Source organism: Oncorhynchus nerka, linkage group LG20 (genome assembly GCF_034236695.1).
Source record: "Oncorhynchus nerka isolate Pitt River linkage group LG20, Oner_Uvic_2.0, whole genome shotgun sequence".
Taxonomy (NCBI): Eukaryota; Metazoa; Chordata; class Actinopteri; order Salmoniformes; family Salmonidae; genus Oncorhynchus; species Oncorhynchus nerka.
The window spans coordinates 55,892,700-55,899,831 of NC_088415.1; positions in this window are offsets into that span (position 1 = coordinate 55,892,700).

The following is a 7,132-nucleotide window of genomic DNA, read 5'->3' on the forward strand; positions in this document are numbered from 1 at the left end:
TTGATTGAACAGTCGATCGCAAACGACCGGTTGGTGACCACTGCCTTACAGAAAAAATACATGATTTCACTTGTGGAAAATGTGCAAAACAGGTGTTTTTGGAACACTTCACGTCATCACGTTTTCACTTGTAGTTTCACGTTATCACATGTTGCTTTACATGTTACATTAACTTCACAGAAGATCCCATGTGATCGCATGAATGCATATGTTTTTTCTGTAAAGGTTAGGGAATAAGGTGCCATTTAGGACATACAATGTTTTTAAATTATGAATGTGCTAAGGTCAATTCGAGGTCATGAGAATTTGCTGGACTATAAGTAGACTGAAACTGAGAAAACGTAATGTAAATAGTACATGGCAAGTGAGAAATGATGTGGATGTACATACAGTACAGTCATATGACCCTTGTCCATTAGTGGTCCCTCTGGTTGAAGATGGAGATAAAGTGGAAGTGTGCTTCCCAAATGGCATCCTATTCCCTTTATAGTGCAGTACTTTTGACCAGGGCCTATAGGGGTCTTGTCAAAAGTAGTATACTATATGGGGAATAAGGTGCCATTTGGGATGTATGCACAGATTTATTCCTGCATAATAAATAATTGTAATAACTTGTATCAGGAAAATGCAGATATGAATCAGCCCCACTAACCACAGTTTGAAGGTTAAATGTTTCTCCATTCTATGACTATATGACTAAACACTAAACACACACCTTGGCTACCTTTCCCCCCGACAAACTATACCACCTAATTCAAGTCTTGTTTATAATGGGCAACTAGACTTTATTTGTGTCCCAAATGGCACCCTTTTCCTTATATAGTGTACTACTTTTGACCAGGGGAAGGACCCATAGGTCTCTGGTCAAAGTAGTGTAGTATATAGGGAATAGGGTGCCATTTGGGATGTAAGCTTTGAGTTGTTTTGATGTCATACCAAAAGTGCTCCATATGGACATCTGTTGCTGACTTCTCTACTGCTTTGGATTTGAAATTGTGTGCATTTGTTTATGGCCTAAGCCATCTGTTTAGAACAAGCAGCTTCCATCTGTTTAGAACAAGCAGTTTAAAGGAGCAATCTGGAATTGCTACATTGATACGTTTCTCCAGCGCCATTCCTTATCTTTTAACCAAAAAAGTGGCAGGGTGTACACTTTGTTTTTGTTTGAATCCCTGATTGCTTCTCAGTGTTGATCTTGTTAGAACAGTGTTTCTCAATCCATTCCTGTGGGACCCACAGGGTGTGCACATTTCTGTTCCAGCCCTGCACTAACACACCTGATTGGGGTAATCACCAAACCCTTATTAGTTGAATCAGGTGTCTTAGTTAGTAAATGTGCTACCCTTGGGAGGGATTGTATTGAGGAACACAGAATAAGGTTCAGTTACCTGTTGCCATGTAGGACTGGTTAAAATATCCTTTCATGTTGCTGTCATTGAAAAATGCTGTGTAGTCCTGTTAAAGGGATAGTTCAACTTAATTATCCAAATTTTGGTCACCCAAACAAAATAATAACGTGTTTTCCTGTAAGCAGTCTATGGACAAGGTATTTTTATTTATTTATTTATTTTATTTCACCAGGTAGGCTAGTTGAGAACAAGTTCTCATTTACAACTGCGACCTGTTCAAGATAAAGCATAGCAGTGTGAACAGACAACACAGAGTTACACATGGAGTAAACAATTAACAAGTCAATAACACAGTAGAAAAAAAGAGAGTCTATATACATTGTGTGCAAAAGGCATGAGGAGGTAGGCGAATAATTGCAATTTTGCAGATTAACACTGGAGTTATAAATGATCAGATGGTCATGTACAGGTAGAGATACTGGTGTGCAAAAGAGCAGAAAAGTAAATAAATATAAACAGTATGGGGATGAGGTAGGTAAAATTGGGTGGCCTATTTAGCGATAGACTATGTACAGCTGCAGTGATCGGTTAGCTGCTCAGATAGCAGATGTTTGAAGTTGGTGAGGGAGATAAGTCTCCAACTTCAGCGATTTTTGCAATTCGTTCCAGTCACAGGCAGCAGAGAACTGGAACGAAAGGCAGCCAAATAAGGTGTTGGCTTTAGGGATGATCAGTGAGATACACCTGCTGGAGCGCGTGCTACGGGTGGGTGTTGCCATCGTGACCAGTGAACTGAGATATGGCTGAGCTTTACCTAGCATGGACTTGTAGATGACCTGGAGCCAGTGGGTCTGGCGACGAATATGTAGCGAGGGCCAGCCGACTAGAGCATACAGGTCGCAGTGGTGGGTGGTATAAGGTGCTTTAGTAACAAAACGGATGGCACTGTGATAAACTGCATCCAGTTTGCTGAGTAGAGTGTTGGAAGCAATTTTGTAGATGACATCGCCGAAGTCGAGGATCGGTAGGATAGTCAGTTTTGGCGGCGTGAGTGAAGGAGGCTTTGTTGCGGAATAGAAAGCCGACTCTAGATTTGATTTTAGATTGGAGATGTTTGATATGAGTCTGGAAGGAGAGTTTACAGTCTAGCCAGATACCTAGGTAATTATAGATGTAAGACAGCAATCCATGATTTGGTTTGGTTTACCTGGAGACTAACTTAAAGTGAAAGGGGTGATACCTAGTCAGTTGTACAACTGAATGCATTCAACTGAAATGTGTCTTCCGAATTTAACCCAACCCCTCTGAATTAGAGAGGTGCGGGGGGGCTGCCTTAATCGACATCCACGTCATCGACGCCAGGGAACAGTGTTTTAACTGCCTTGCTCAGGGGCAGAACAACATATTTTTACCTTGTCAGCTTGGGGATTTGATACAGCAACCTTTCGGTTTCAACCTTTCGGTTACTGGCCCAACGCTCCTACCCGCCAGGCAACCATTTTGTAATTTGGGTGAACTACCCCTTTAAGTTGCACTTATACATGTGCAGCAATAATGTGATTACACCAGTAACAACATTGGACTATTTATTAATAGGTTTTGTCAACAGGAAGCGGCGACAGTATCATTTGAAACTTATGTTTCAGGAATATACATTTAACTTTCAACATATATTTCTAACAGTATTGTACCTAATGAGGTAAAAACTGCTGAATCAGTCCAGAAACGTGTTGTGATTTATTTATTTTGATGATATACCAATAATCACCAAAACGGGTTTTCCCTCCCTACTGTTTATAGAGACACACACACACACACACACACACACATACTACTTTTTTTGTAAAAAAGAAAATATGGGTAGGCACGACCTGCCTAATTCTCACTTGAAACATCGTTTTTGGGGACTCCCGAATGGCGCAGCGTTCTAAGGCACTGCATCGCAGTGCTAGAGGCGTCACTACAGACCCGGGTTTGATCCCGGGCTGTATCACAACTGGCCGTGATCGGGAGTCCCCTAGGAGCGGTGCACAATTGGCCCAGCGTCGTCCGGGTTAGACAGGGGTTTGGCCTGGGGGGCTTTACTTGCCAAAAAATAAAAAATAGTTTGTGTTTACTAGAATATATTACACATTCTGTTAAAATCAGACTCCAAAGTGATCTGTTCTTGCAATTTGTATGCTATGACATTTCATATTTAGATATGACAATATTTCATGAGGTAGTTTGGATGTAGTGAACTACTTTTTCAAAGTTACTTTAGTTAATTAAACTATATGTTTCTTAAGGGGAGCTTTAGTGTAGCTTAGATTCTAATTGGTAACTATATGTTTCTTAAGGGGAGCTTTAGTGTAGTTTAGCTTCTAATTGGTAACTATATGTTTCTTAAGGGGAGCTTTAGTGTAGTTTAGATTCTAATTGGTAACTATATTTTCAGAATAGCTTCTCCAACACTGCTCCCGAGCAATCAGTCACCCAGCCAGGACAAACACAATGTTTTGGGTTGTAATTCAAATGTTCTTACTGTACAATACCACTTTTCAGTTTATACGTTTCTTTCATGTCAAACATTGAGGCATTTATTTTATCTGGCAAGACAATTTAATATTATTAAAATGACTGGGACTACAATTATTGTCAGAAAGAAGAGCAACAAGTATTCAAATCATAAAATATATTTTTAAACTTTGTTTTTGAATGGCATCTGTTTATAGCAACCCCTGCTGTGCTAATCTGGAAACAGATTGATTTGGGCTGAGTCAGTCGGAGACAGAGAAAAAATACACAGGCATTCAATAAATACTGAAAGGAATGTGTTACAGGTTTGTGTCTCAAATGGCGCCCTATTCCATGTTTAGTGCACTACTTTTGATGAGAACCCAAAATCTCTGGTTAAAGTAGTGCAGTATGTAGAGAATAGGGTTCCATTTGGGAAACAACACACTGGAAAAATACTAAACTACTATTCATTCTATTCAGTGCTCAATCTATTATAGGAAATACATTTTCACATAATATACTAATTATATTTTTTAGAAGAGACTTCAAGAAAATTACTTCTAGGTTCAAGAAATTACTGACCTCCGGTAGTTTGATCGCTAGAGGTAGTGCCTGGTGTAACTTGGCCGTAACAGGAACAAAATACAAATAGTCTACTGTCCGCCCTCCAGTGACCTAATCAGACATAACAAGCTCTGAAACTGTGTGTGTCCCAAATGGCACCCTATACCATAACCACATTGCACCCTATTCTCTAAGTAGTGGGCGGCAGGTAGCCTAGCGGTTAGAGTGTTGGGCCAGTAACCGAAAGGTTGGACCGTTTGGGACAGTGTTGACAGAATGTTACCCGTTTCCTGTCTCTCTCCCCTGTTTGTTCTCCCCTACATATACAGTGCATACAGAAAGTATTCAGACCTCTTCACTTTTTCCACATTTTCTTAGGTTACAACCTTATTCTAAAATTGATTGAATTAATGTTTTTCTTCATCAATCTACACACAATACCCCATAATGACAAAGAAAAAACAGGATTTTAGAAAGGTTTGCAAATATATTAAAAATTGAAATACCTTACAGTATTCAGACCCTTTGCTATGAGACTCGTAATTGAGCTCAGGTGCATCCTGTTTCCTTTGATCATTCTTGAGATGTTTCTACAACTTGATTGGAGTCCACCTGGGGTAAATTCAACTGATTGGACATGATTTGGAAAGAGACACACCTGTCTATATAAGGTTCCACAGTTCAGTGCATGTCAGAGCAAAAACCAAGTCATGAAGTCGAAGGATTTGTCCGTAGAGGTCCGAGATAGGATTGTGTCAAGACACAGATCTGGGTACTAAAACATTTCTGCAGCGTTGAAGGTCCCCAAGAACTCAGTGGCCTCCATCATTCTTAAATGGAAGAAGCTGAGCATGCGGGCGAGAAGGGCCTTGGTCAGGGAGGTGACCAAGAACCCGATGGTCACTATGACAGAGCTCCAGAGTCTCTCTGTGGAGATGGGAGAACCTTCCAGAAGGACAACCACCTCTGTAGCACTCCACCAATCAGGCCTTTATGGTAGAGTGGTCAGATGGAAGCCACTCCTCAGTAAAAGGCACATGACAGCCCACTTGGAGTTTGCCAAAAGGCACCTAAAGGACTCTCAGACCATGAGAAACAAGATTCTCTGGTCTGATGAAACCAAGATTGAATTCTTTGACCTGAATGCCAAGCATCATGTCTGGAGGAAACCAGGCACTGCTCATCACCTGGCCAATGCCATCCCTATGGTGAGGCCTGGTGGTGGCAGCATCATGCTGTGGGGATGTTCTTCAGCTGCAGGGACTGGGAGACTAGTCAGGATCGAGGGAAAGATGAAAGGAGCAAAGTACAGCGAGATCCTTGATGAAAACCTGCTTCAGAACGCTCAGGACCTCAAGGTTCACCTTCCAACAGGACAATGATCCTAAGCACACAGCCAAGAAAACACAGGAGTGGCGCAGTCGTCTAAGGCACTGCATCTCAGTGCAAGAGGCATCCCTGGTTTGAATCCAGGCTGTATCATAATCCGGCCGTGATTGGAAGTCCCATAGTGCGGCTCACAATGGGCCCGGCATCGTCCGGGTTTGGCCGGGGTAGGCCGTCATTGTAAATAAGAATTTGTTCTTAACTGACTTGCCTAGTCAAATAAAAAATAACAGTTTGGGAGAAGTCTCTGAATGTCCTTGAGTGGTCCAGACAGAGCCCGGACTTGAACCCGATCAAACATCACTGGAGAAACCTGATAATAGCTGTGCAGCAACGCTCCCCATCCAACCTGACAGAGCTTGAGAGGATCTGCAGAGAAGAATGGGAAAAACTCCCCAAATACAGGTGTGCCAAGCTTGTAGCGTCATACTCAAGAAGACTCGATGCTGTATTCCCTGCCAAAGGTGCTTCAACAAAGTACTGAGTAAAGAGTCTGAATACTTATGTAAATCTGATATTTCACTTCTTTATTCTTAATACATTTGCAAAATTTCAAAAAAACAGTTTTTGCTTTGTCATTATGGGGTATTGTGTGTACATTGATGAGGGGGGAAAACAAATTTATCCATTTTAGAATAAGGCTGTACCATAACAAAGTGTGGAAAAATTCAAGAGGTCTGAATACATTCCGAATACACTGTAGTGTACATACATTAGTGTTCCATACCATCAGCAAGTAGCTATCAATGATGTATACAAACCCTATATTGCTGATGCTATGTATTGGTCAATGAGAGGCTTTGAAACTACCAGAAGGCCATATTGGCACTACCCAGAAGGAGCAGTCCTCGATAGCAGGGTTTTCCAAACTTTGTCCTGGTACCTCCCCCGGGTGCACATTTTTGCCCTAGCACTACACAGCTCATTCAAATAATCAGAGCTTGATGACGGGTTGGTTGTTTGAATCAGCTGTGTAGAGCTGGGCAAAAATCAAAACATGCACCCAGGGGGGGCCCCAGGACCTAGATGGGGAAACCCTGCTCTATAGAATTAATAATGTTTCAAGTACAAAATGACAGGTATTAAAATATGTTTTTGTTATAGTGGGAACAGTAACATTATTACTTTCAAAGAAAAACGTTTATATATTTACATTTTTATGTTTAGCTCGCAATAATAATATTTAAAAGTATGCATTAAGGTGTCTGTAATAGAATAGACATGGTAAAAAATAATGTAGACATTAATAAATACCTTTCTATAGCTTTACAATGGTGGGGGAGTGTTTTGAAGCACGGTGGCTTCAAAACAGCGCCCCCTGTCAGACATCTAGT